Genomic DNA, 13285 nt, shown 5'->3' on the forward strand with positions numbered 1-13285 from the left:
ACATATGAGAGAGAACATGCAGTGTTTGGCTTTCTGGGCCTGGGTTACTTCACTTAGTATAATCCTTTCCAAATCCATCCAGTTCCCTGCAAATTTTACAATTTTGTTTTTCTTTACCACTGAATAGAATGCCATTGAATAAAGGTACCACATCTTCATTATCTATTGTCCCATATTAAGGGACATTTGGTTGGTTCCATTTCCTAGCTATTGTGAATAGAGTCACAATGAACATAAATGAGCAAGTATCTCTAAGGTAGTGAGTAGAGTCCTTAGAATATATGCCATGGAATTGTATAGCTGGGTGTCATAGTCAGATTTACATTGCTGGAATGGACCTCCAAGCTAGACATAATTTGTAGGAGGAACAGAATTTATTTGAAGCTTACAGATCCACAGGAAGTTCCATAATGGTGGAAGAAGCTGACTCACTTTTTCAGGCCCAAGCAGAGAGAATATCACCACCAGCAAGCAAACTTCAGGAACCCCAGGCAGAGCTCAAGCTCTGCATTCCTTTTTGCTGGACTTCCAGACCGGACCCCAAACACACCTTAGGGCTGGACCCTAGGATCCGCCCACAGTGACACCAAATAATAAGCTTTAATAAAGCTCCTGAATCTATTGTGGGGCATTCATTCAAACATCTGAACTTCTAAGCCATCTCTCCAGTCCCCTACTCTGTTATTTGGCAGTTTCAAGTCTGATATTAAGGTCTTTGATCCATTTTGACTTAATTCTTGTGCATGGAGAGAGAGAAGGATCTATTTTCATCCTACTTCAGATACACATCTAGTATTCCTAGCACCATTTGTTAAAGAGACTGTCTTTTCTCTAATAAATATTTTAGGTATTTTTGTCAAAAATAAGATGGCTATACCTGCCTGGATTTACATCTGGGTCATCTATTCTTTTTCATTGATCTACATGTCTGTTTTTGTGCCAATGCCATGCTTTTTTTATTTGTTACAATAGCTTTGTAATATAGCTTAAAAACAGGTATGGTGATATCACCAGCCTTATTTTTGTTGCTCAAAATTGTTTTGATATTCAAGGTTTTTTATGCTTCCAAATGAATTTTGGGATTTTTTTTTCTATTTCCGTGAAGAATGCCATTGGAATCTTGATGGGGATTGCATTAAATGTGTAGATTGCTTTTGGTAAGATTGACGTTTTCAGAATATTGATTCTTCCATTCCAAGAACATGGGATGTCCTTCCAGTCCCTTGTGTCTTCTGCAATTTCTTTTTTGAGTATTTACAGTTTTCATTGTAGAGATCCTTCACTTCCTTGGTTATTTCAAGGTATTTTATTTTTCTTTTTAGGCAATTATGAATGGCAGTGTTTCCCTGATTTCATCCTCAGCATGTTTGTTGTTACCATATAAGAAGGCTATTGATTTCTGTGTCTTTATTTTGTATGCTGCTACATTGCTAAAAGTGTTTATCACCTCTCACAGTTTGCTGGTAGTCTTTAGGGTCCTTTATGGATAGATTCATATCATCTACAAATAATGATGATTTGATCTCTTCCTTTCCAATTTGTATCCCTTTTATTTGTGTCTCTTCCCTTACTGTTATAGCTAAGACTTCCAGTGCTATATTAAATAAATGAGGGGATAGTGGACACTCTTGTTTATGATTTCAGTTCAAATGCTCCAAGTTTTTCACCATTTAGTATAATGTTGGCTACAGGTTTGTCATTAATAGCTTTTATTATATTGAAATATGTTCCTTCTATACTTGGCTTCTTTTAAAAAATATTTTACTTTTATTTATTCATTTGGGAGACAGAGACAGAGAGAGAGAGAGAGAGAGAGAGAGAGAGAGAGAGAGAGAGAGAGAGAGAGAGAGAGAGAGAGATTAGGCACACCAGGGCCTCCAGCCACTGCAAACAAACTCCAGATGCATGTGCCACCTTGTGTATCTGGCTTACATGGGTCTTGGGGAATTGAATCTTGGTCCTTTGGCTTTGTAGGCAAGCATCTTAACCACTAAGCAATCTTTCTAGCCTTTTTCTCAGTTTCTTTTCTTTTTTCTTTGTTTTTTGAAGTAGAGTCTCATGTGAGTCCAGGCTGTCCTGGAATTCACTATGCAGTCACAAGCTGGCCTTGAACTCATAGTGATCCTCCTACTTCTGCCTCCTGAGTGCTGGGATTAAAGGTGTGTGCCACTACACCTGTTCTATTCTCAGTTTCTTTAGGACTCTTATCATGAAGTGATATTGGATTTTTTTCAAATTCCTTTTCTGCATCTATTGCGGTGATCATGTGATTTTGGTCTTTTGGTCCATTTATGTGGTTTAGTACATTTATCAGTTTGTATATGTTGTGTATTCCTGCATGTCTGGGTTAAAAGTTACCTAGTCAGAATGAGTGATCTTTTTGGTTTTTTGAGGTAGGGTCTCACTCTAGCCCACACTGACCTGGAATTCACTATGTAGTCTTAGGGTGACCTCGAACTCGTGGCATTCCTCCTACCTCTGCCTCCCAAGTGCTGGGACTAAAGGTGTGTGCCACCACCCCCACCTCTGAATGATTTTTTGTTTTGTTTTGTTTTTTTGAGGCCTTGCTTAGTTCAGGCTGACCTGGAATTCACTATGTAGTCTCAGATTGGCCTCAAACTCATGGCCATTCTCCTATCTTTGCCTCCTGAGTACTGAGGATTTGTGAATAATCTTTTGGAGGTATTTCTTTTCTTTCTTTCTTTTTTTTTTTTTCAAGGTAGGGTTTTGCTCTAGCCCAGGCTAACCTGGAATTCACTATGCAGTCTCAGGGTAGCCTTGAATTCACAGCAATCTTCCTACCTTTGCCTTCCAAGTGCTGGGATTAAAGGCATGCACCACCACCACCATGACTGGCTTGATGATGGTTTTTTTTTTTTTTTTTTTTTTTTGGTTTCTCATCTCACTCTATAGCTCAGGCTGACCTGGAATTCACTATGTAGTGTCAGGGTGGCCTTGAACCACGGCAATACTCCTACCTCTGCCTCCCGAGTGCTGGGATTAAAGGCATGCGCCACCACACCCAGCTCTATGTATTTTTTATTTTATTTTATTTTTTTGGTGTTTCGAGGTAGGCTCTCACTCTAGCCCAGGCTGACCTGGAATTCACTATGGAGTCTCAGGGTGGCCTTGAACTCATGGCAATCCTCCTACCTCTGCCTCCTGAGTGCTGGGATTAAAGGCATGTGCCACCACGCCCGGCTAAATATGTATTTCTTAAAATATTTTATTTTTACTTATTTGAGAGAGAGAATGGGCAAGCCAGGGACTTCAGCAGCTGCAGACAAAAACTCTAGATGCATGGGCCCCCTTGTGCATCTGGCTTACGTGGGTCCTGGGGAACTGAACCTGGGTTCTTTGACTATATAGGCAAGCGCCTTAACTGCTAAGCCATCTCTCTAGCCCTGTTTGCCAGCATTTTGTTGAGGATTTTGTATCGATGTTCTTGAGGGATATGTGTCTGCAAATTTTTCTCTTTTTCTTTTTTGTTTTTTCAAGGTAGTCTTGCTCTAGCCCAGGCTGACCGGAAATTCATTATGTATTCTCAGGGTGGCCTCAAACTCATGGTGATCCTTCTGCCTGTCTCCCCATTACTGGAATTAAAGGCGTGTGACACCATGCCTGGCATCAGGATAATGCTGGGTTTGTAGAAGGACTTTGGTAAGATTCCTTCCTTTTCTGTTTTATGGAAAAGCTTGAGAAGTATTGGTGTTAGTTCTTCCATGAAGGTCTGATAAAATTAACCAGTAAGCCCATCTGGTTCTGGACTTTTTTTAGTTGATAGATTATTTATTTATTTATTTAGAGGCCTAGACAGAGAACGGGTATGCCAGGGCCTCTAGACACTGCAAGTGAACTCCAGACACATGTGCCACCTTGTGCATCTGGCCTATGTGGGTATTGGGGACTTGACCCTTAGTTCTTAGGCTTTGCAGTTCAATGCCTTAACCACTAAGCCCTAGTTGGGAGATTTTTCTTTTATAACTGCTTTGACCTCAGTGCTTGTTATACGTCTATTTAAATGGTTTATCTCATCTTGATTTAATTTTGGTAGTAATATAAATCTAGGAAATCATCCATTTCAGATTTTTCTAGTGGAGTTTATGTTCTTTTAGTATGTCCTTATGATTTTCTGAATTTCACTGGTATCTGTTATAATGGTGCCTTTTTCATGTCTAATTTTTATTTTATTTTATTTTAGGTAGGGTCTCCCTGGAATTCACTATGTAGTCTTAGACTGGCTTCAAACTCATGGTACTCCTCCTACCTCTGCCTCCTGAGTGCTGGGATTAAAGGCGTGCACCGCCACCACACTTGGCCCTCATCTTTGACTTTAATAGCTCTCTCTCTCTTCTGTCTTTTAGTCAGATTTGCTAAGGGTTTATCGATCTCATTTATCCTTTCAAAGAACCAGCTCTTTGTTTCATTGATAATTTTTTTGTTTCATTAATTTTTTGTTTAAGCCACGGTTCATCCTCATGGCCCCATGGGGTCTCTATGCAGGCAACCAGCAAACCCACTTCACACTGCCCATGGCCATTTCCAAAACACAAGACCGTGTTGCAAACTCAATGACCCTCTTTCCAGCATTTCTTATACTCCACGATACCAGGTAGGGTGCCAATTTGTTAATCCAGGGGGGAATAAAGCAGACTTTGAAGAACAGGGCACTCCTTGAGCACTCAGGCCCCTTCAAAAGAGTCGACATTCTTCTTGTTGCCCCAGCGCAGGTCAGCTAGCCCAGTCTCAAAGGCTGTAATCTCTCAGTTGCAGCTGAACAGGCAACAGTTCACCCAAAGATTTTCCTTTCTGTGCCATAGCCCTCTGCACACACCAGTTCATTTCTACGCAAAGCAACCCTGCACAACTTCTCAGGACATGGGCATAAGAGCAAGCTTCTCACACAAACTGCTAGCCCAGTCCAAGCAAAGCTCTTTCTCACCCTCATAAGCCAAACCTCACAGTCCATAGTTCTTACTGCATTCAGGTCTTGCAGCTCAGACCTGAATAGTCCATCAAGCTGTACTTAACAGCACTGCAAGGCATCTCTTAGGCCAAGGTTTCAAATCCTCCCACATTCCTCTTGAAAATCAGCTCCAAAAGGCCGAAGCCATACAGTCAGCTGTCTAGCAGCAATCCCACTCCTCAGTACCACTTTACTGTTGCAGTCCGGTTCGCATTGCTGGTAGAAATCACTCAACCAAGAGAAGCTTCTTGATGGCCAGGCTGGTGGCAGTACCCGCTCGGATCGGAAGTGTAAAAACTCAAAACGGAGTTGGAGACAGAAAGTCCACCATGTTCCTGGCCACTGTGGTGTCAGTGCTCAGATACAGGTAACCTGAGCCCTCACATGGGAGCCAGAAATCAGCTGAGGAGGCCTCTGGAGAGAGCTGCTCTAGCCACGGCGGTGGATGAAGTGGGGCTTCAGCGCAGCTCATCCCGCCCAGCAGGCTGGTTTGCACTGCAGTCTTTGGGTAAATCCCTCCCCCCTTTTTTCTAGCACCTCAAGAGTCTTCTTGGGCAACCTGGGGAGTTAAGACCAGAGTTAACACAGGTGGGCTGGGCGCCAGAACCCTTTGCGAGGATGCTCAGTTCCTTCGTTAGGACCTCAAGGCAGCCCGTCCTCCCTCGTCTCGCAACGCACGTAAAGCTGGTGTGGGGCACGGGACAAACGCCTACCCGCCCACATCTGGGAACACGGACTCGAGCCTTGCGTGGGCTTCTCCCGGAGACTTGCAGGCCACTCGAGGGCTGCAACAGACTCAGTCCTGCCTTGGAGGCTGAGCTACTGCAGGCAGCTGGGAAGGGCGCGTGCGGGAGGTGCGCTCGGAGCCCCTCGATCGCGGGCCCAGGCCCCCTCGATCACCCCCGCCCCTGAGGAGGGCGTTCGCGGAGGCGGGCGGACCAGCCCCTCCTGGGGTCAGCCCTGGGTGCGGGGCGGCAGCGCCAGGCCCGCGAGGGGACGACACCCCCTCCGCCACAGCCAGCGGCGCCCCCAGCCCACAAGGAGGGCTACACCGCGCCCCACGCCACCCCGGGAGGAGTGGATCGCGAGCAACGCCCCGCCACTTATCTGTTTATTTTTTGCTGGGATTGCCTATCAATTGATGTGAGTGGGGTATTGAAGTAACCCACTACAATTGTGCTCGTACTGTGACCTGAAGTTTAGTAGTGTTTGTCTAATGAAATTAGGAGCAGTTGCATATATGTTTAGAACTGTAATGCCCTCCTATTGAATTGTTCTTTTAATCCATATAAAGTGACTGTCTTTATCTTTCCTCACTAATGTTGGTTTGAAGTTTATCCTTATTAGGATAGCAACACCTGCTTGTTTCCTAGGCCCATTTTCTTGAAATACCATTTTCCAAACCCTTTCACCCTAAGACAGTGTTTTTTATGGAGAGGTCCTGCCTTTTTTCTTTTTTGAGGTAGGGTTTCACTGTAGCCCAGGCTGACCTGGAATTCACTATGTAGTCTCAGGGTGGCCTTGATGGCGATCTTCCTACGTCTGCCTCCCAAGTGCTGGGATTCAAGGCATGCACCATCACACCTGGTTTGTGGATCCTGCCTTTTAATCCACTCTGCAAGCCATGTCTTTTGGTCATGCAAGCCCATGTCTTTTGCATTGAGGCCACTGATATTGAGTTGTTATTAAAAGGTGTGTATTTATTCTTGCCATTCTTCTTGCTGATTTTCCTTTACTGAGAAACTGAGATTCCTGGTCTGTAATGGGTTCTAGGTCAGCCTGGGCTCAAGTAAGACCCTGCCCCCAAGAAGTACAGAAAAGACAAAAGCACTATAAATTAGGAAATATCACAAGCAACAAAACTCAACCCCAAAATACAGCTTGTTTAAGAATGTCACGGGATGGAGAGATGGCTTAGTGGTTAAGCGCTTGCCTGTGAAGCCTAAGGACCCTGGTTCGAGGCTCGGTTCCCCAGGTCCCACTTTAGCCAGATGCACAAGGGGGCGCACGCGTCTGGAGTTCGTTTGCAGAGGCTGGAAGCCCTGGCCCATTCTCTCTCTCTCCCTCTATCCGTCTTTCTCTCTGTGTCTGTCGCTCTCAAATAAATAAATTAATTAATTTAAAAAAAAAAAAAGAATGTCACAACTGCTGGGTGTGGTGGCACACGCCTTTAATCCCAGAACTCAGGAGGCAGAGGTAGGAGGATCGCCGTGAGTTTGAGGCCACCCTGAGACCCCATAGTAAATTCCAGGTCAACCTGGGCTACAGTGAGACCCTACGTTGAAACCCCCCCTCAAAAAAAAAAAAAGTATATCAAACAAATCTAACACAAAACCTTCCCTGACATGGAAGGTACAATTAGCACTTCCAGTGCAGGCCTATACACCTGGCTGTAGGGCAGGTATTGATCCAGTTTAAGCAGGCCCTGTAACCTTTTGAGATGGCTTCTGCTCTCACTATGCTGAGCGCCCACCTGGTTCCCTCTTTGTTGCAATATGGATTCAGCTAGGCTGGTTCGGTCAGTGGATCTGCTGCTCAGATCAGCTGTGCTGGATGCTGTGTGTCTGAGGAGTGGCTGTGATCCCTTGCTGTCCCAAGAGCTCTAGTCTTTTGTCACTTACCTATTTTTTTTTTTTTAAGAGAGAATATGGACATGCCAGGGCCTTTGTCTACGGCAAATGAACTCCAGTCCTGTGTGCCACCTTGTGCATCTGGCTTTACATGGGTACTGGGAAATCAAACCCCTGTCTTTAGGCTTTGCAGGCAAGTGCCTTAACCACTGAGAAATCTTTCCAGCCCTTTGTGTCACTTCTTATGTCCAGTATTCGTGAGTGCCTTAGGAATTGAATGCAGGTCAGCAGACTTTGCAAGCAAGCCCTTTTAAACACTGAGCTATCTTCCCAGCTCCCAAACATGTTTTATATAACATTGGTAAGTTCCCAGTGCTCTTAAAGTGAAGGCATAGAATAAGACAATGTTAATAGTCACACCACCTTTATGAAGGCATCGCTTAAAACCTGGCATCACACATCAGAACTCCAACCCTCTAGTTTCTCGGCGTTCATGTCTCCCGACTGGCTGCGGTTGGGAGCCAACCTGTCAGCGACAGAGCATGCCTGGTGCCAGGCACCTACTTCTGACTCCAGGTTTCTTTCACCTGGAGTTTCATCATCATGACTTCTGACTGAGAAAAACAGAGGGAGGGAAGCTGCTTTTCTTCCCTGCTTGTTCATCCTCAGTCCCACGGACCAGGACCCACTGGATGCCAAGTGGCTGCAGTCGTCAGGACCAGGTGATAAGGAGGTGGGCCAAAGGCGAGTGTGCCTGATGGCTGCTTTCTCTTGGCAAATGTTGCTTCGTTACTGTGCCCGCCGCTCAAGTGTGGTGCAGGGCTGGAACTCCCACTGTTCAGGGTTGTAAAGACACATATGTAAGAGTGACATGGATAATTAGTGACCACAGATAACAGAAGAGAATGGGGTCCTTAGATTTCTTGGATAAGGCTTTAGGGGACCACTGGGTGGCTGAAAGTGTATGTCAGAGCTGGATGCAGTGGCGAACGCCTTTAATCCCAGCACTTGAGAGATAGAGGTAGGAGGAACGCTATAAGTTCAAGGCCAGCCTGGAACTACAGAATGAGTTCCAGGTCAGCTTGGGCTAGAGTGAGAACCTACCTCAAAAAAAAAAGGGTATGTCAGGAGGCAAGGAACAGTGGAAGAGAGCGTTGAGTGGGCTTAGCAGTGAGCAGGAGTGTGTCCAAATGGGAGTGATGCGAGAGAGCGTTCTGTGGGATTACAACTCCCACAACAGCAACTATCAAATCTCAGGTTCTTACGCAGTTAGCAAATAACTGAAAATGCAGACTCAAGGGAAGGGCAAATTAAGAGGTTTATTTTCAGGAGTGTTAGAATTAAGGGAGAAAGCAAAGCAGAAAGCTTGAACCAAAAGAAAGAGATGGAGATGACCCCCCTCACATAGGGAAGAAGAGAAAAGGCTAAGGGATAAAGGGGAAAGCATGGGAAGGCAAACACACACACACACACACACACACACAGAGCTCAGGTCCAATTATATCAATCAGGCATCTAGTTAGAATGAGCCCCATCACCAGGATCATGTATGTAAGGGAGGAACCTCATTGGCTGGTGGGCTTAAGAGGCTGACTCAGGAAGGGTCAGCCCACAAGTTCTAAGCCCAGGGACAGTTAAGAAAGAAGCAGGAAGGTGATGCTGAAATTGTTGCTTGCAGCCATCTTGGAGGAGACTGGATCACACGAGTCCGGTCAGAGGAGGCAAGGTGGCATCCATGTTTCTGTGGCCAGTCCCTAGCTATCTACCCACCAGAAAGGCTAGCCTGCTCCTAATCCATATCAGGAGTAAGTAGAATTTGTTCAGAGTTGCAGTCAGCACTCTCTGTCTCTGTCTCATTTCATTTCATTGTGTTGGCCAGATGAGCCTCAAAGTCTGGGGCCCATGCCAACCTCTGCCTCAGCTCCTTAGTAGCTAGGCTACAAGAGTACATCCGTGCACCTGGCCCTGACAAGATCCTAAATTTACATGAGGATTCCATACCCAGAAGGCTCCGCAGATGTAACACAGGGTAATGCAGGTACCTATGCTTATGGCGCATATGACTATAGTCTCTTTTAAAAAAAAATCTCTTTAAGTAACCCAAATTTTAAAAAAGCATAGATTGTTACTTGAAAATTTTCAGTGCCAGGGATGGGATACCTTCCAGTGAGTTGTTGGCCAGGGAGGACCCTGATGCCCCCAAAACATTATAGGCCATTGCCAAGGCCCTTGGTTTCCTACTAGGAATAGATGGTAAGATCCTATTGCTGAAGACTCCACAAACTTGGGCTGCAAGGCCACTGAGAAATCCTGCTGGAGCTGAGCTATAAACCTCCTCTATGTAGACCAGCTGACAGAAAGCTGGAAAAAGCCACACTGCATGCAGTTCAATGGTAGAGAGAGAAATCACCAGGCCAAATGAGCCAATGGGTGCAATAGTGGTATGCCTGTTATGGGGAAAACCAGCTGCCCTTTACTTTGACTGGAGACATGCTCCATGGATGGGAATATATCTCTGATACTGAAAACCTAGAACAGGGGTAGTCATGAGCCCTAGGGGTGTAATGTCTGCTGCTGTCTGGCTAAATGTATATACTATGCTCAGCAAACTGTCCAGTAAGCATTTCTCTTAATGTTCATACCCATATATTAATGCTACTCTCACTTTTGGTTAGAGAATCTTCTTTTTTCAGATGGCAGTACCTTGGGATGACTCAGAAGGCACCATAGTGCTGAGAAGTGACAGAGGAGTGCTCAGCACTGAAATATCTCTATCACACTTTCCAAGGCTCAGGGCTCATTGCAGAAGAGGTGGCAGAAAGAATGCAAGAGCCAAAGGAAGGGTAGGACTCCTTACAATGTGTTCCTCCAGACACAAAATGGTTTGGATATCCCTGACTTCACAGTGCCTGACACTACCTACACAAGACCATCACAATAGGAAGATCATGACATCAAAATAAAAGAGAGACTGGGGCTGGAGAGATGGCTTTGTGGTTAAGTGCTTGCCTGTGAAGCCTAAGGACCCTAGTTCGAGGTTCTATTCCCCAGGACCCACGTTAGCCAGATGCACAAGGGGGCGCATGAATCTGGAGTTCATTTGCAGTGGATGGAAGCCCTGGCACAGCCATTCTCTCTTTCTCTCTGCCTCTCTCTGTCTGTCACTCTCACAAATAAAAATAAATAAAAATAAATAAATTTAAAAATAAATGAATAAAAGAGAGACTGATTGAGAGGGGGAGGGCATATGATGGAGAGTGGAGTTTCAAAGGGGAAAGTAGGGGGAGTGAGGGAAGTACCATGGGATATTATTTACAATTATGGAGGTTGTCAATAAAAAAATATAATAAAAAAAAGTACAGAGTTAAGTCTGCAAATTGTTAAGCCATTTTACATAACAGACTTAGGTGTCCATGGATTTTGGTATCCTTGTGGGCATCTAGCTGATCCCCCACAAACAAAGGACAACTAGAGTTAAATGGAAAGCTGAGATGCCTCACTGCAGGCTCTCGGTGTCGCTGTTGCGCGGGGACTGTGGCAAGGAGCTGGAACAAATGATTGAAGCACCGCTTTGCATCTACAGAACCAGCCAGCTGTGTCCCTCCAGCTGCTGCTCTTCTTAGCAAACTGGTAATGAGTGCATCCTCGATGCAGACAAAGGCATAAACAAAGGTCTTCAGTGTGCTGGAGAGGGAGTGTGCCTGGTGGTCGAGGTGGCGGTGATAATATAGAAAAGAACTCAGGCCCCTCCACTCAAGAAGTTTCCACAGAAAAACCTTGGGGAAATAAAGTCTGGGATGACATTAATTCTAACTATCCTGCCCATGATAAGTGTCAAAGTTAAGTTATTTGATATCTTCAATTATAATGATTGAGCTTAGCACCACTATTTAGTGTTATATGACCAAAATAAGAGATATTTTGGTCATTAGATGTAAAAACTATAGGATGCTAATTTTTGAGACTAATAAAAAGAATGTTATAGCCAGGTATGGTGGCACATGCCATTAATCCCAGCACTGGGGAGGCAGAGGTGGGAGGATCACTGTGAGTTCAAGGCCACCCTGAGACTCCATAGTTAATTCCAGGTCAGCCTGGGCCAGTGTGAAATCCTACCTTGAAAAACAAAAAAACAAAAAGAATGTTATAGTTTTCTTCCAAGTCAAATTTAACATAGATTTATTCATTCTTTGTTGTAGTTAACTTTGTGTTGCTAGGATAAAATACCTGGCCCTCCCCCTCCCCCCAAAACTAAACCAACCAACCAAACTAACAAAAAGACAGATATTGGGAGGAAAGGGTTTATTTTGGCTTCCACTCCTGAGGGAAGTTTCATGATGACAGGGAGAGAATGGTATTGAAGGGGCTGGTCACCATTTTATTGCCACAACAGTTTCCAGGAAAGCAGAGAGTGACCTGAATTCTTGTGAGAGGCAGCTGGGCTACAACATCCCAAATCCTCCCCTGCAGCAACACACCTCCTCCAGCAAGGCTCCTCCTCTAAAGTGCCACCAGCTGGGTACTAAGCACTCAGAGCACATGAGTTTATGGGAGACATTATTCAAGCTACCACTCTCTGTAAATCTATCCTGTTATTTTCCTCAACACTTGTTACACTTGTTACAATGGCTCAGACAACTCAGTGGAATTAAAAGCGTTTGCTTTAGTCGCAGACGATTCATGGAAGGATATTGTTTGTTTTATTTAAGTGTTTGTGTGGTGTTCATGTGTGTGTGTATACAAGTATGGTTAGATTCTGTAGCATGTACCTTCCTCAGTCACTGTCTATCTTCTTCTTATTATTATTATTTTGGTTTTTGGAAGTAGGGTCTTTCTCTAGCCCAGGCTGACCTGGAATTAACTATGTAGTCTCAGGGTGGCCTCGAACTCACAGCGATCCTCCTACTTCTGCCTCCCAAGTGCTGGGATTAAAGGAGTGCGCCACCACGCCCAGCTTATCTTATTTTTTATTTGTTTGAGGTAAGGTCTCACTCTAGCCCAGGCTGACCTGGAATTCATTATGTAGTCTCAGGCTGGCTTCAAACTCACAGTGATCCTACCTCTCCAGTGCTGGGAATTAAAGGCGTGCACCACCACGCCTAGCTTTTTCTTTTTCTTTTTTGTTTTTTCGAGGTAGAGTCTCACTCTAGCCCAGGCTGACCTGGAATTCACTATGGAGTCTCAGGGTGGCCTCGAACTCACAGTGATACTCCTACCTCTGCCTCCCAGGTGTGCGCCACCACGCCCGGCTCTTTTTTTTTTTTGAGGCAGGGTTTCACTCTAGCTCAGACTGACCTGGAATTCACTATATGGTCTCAGGGTGGCCTCAAACTCATGTCAATCCTCCCTCTGCCTCCCCAGTGCTGGAACTAAAGGTGTGTGCCACCACACCGGGCTTCTATCTTATTTATTAAGGCATTTCCAGATTTGGCATTTTTGCATTTGAGTGGCTCAACCTGCACTCTGACCTAGGTGAGGCTGTCTCACAGCCAAGCAAGAATTTAGCTAGGCATGGTGATGCATGCCTTTAATCCTGGCACTCTGGAAGCAGAGGTAGGAGAATTACTGTGAGTTCAAGGACACCTTGAGACTACAGAGTGAATTCTAGGTCAGCCTGAGCTAGAGTGAGGCCCTACCTTGAAAAAAAACATTTTTTTAAAGGGCTTACTCTCCTGCTGCTGTTGTCCATCTGCTGTGTCAAGGAGGTGATGTCCAGCCACTGCTCATGCCATGCTTTCTTTTGGCATTA

This window comes from Jaculus jaculus, chromosome 17 (assembly GCF_020740685.1).
Source record: "Jaculus jaculus isolate mJacJac1 chromosome 17, mJacJac1.mat.Y.cur, whole genome shotgun sequence".
NCBI lineage: Eukaryota > Metazoa > Chordata > Mammalia > Rodentia > Dipodidae > Jaculus > Jaculus jaculus.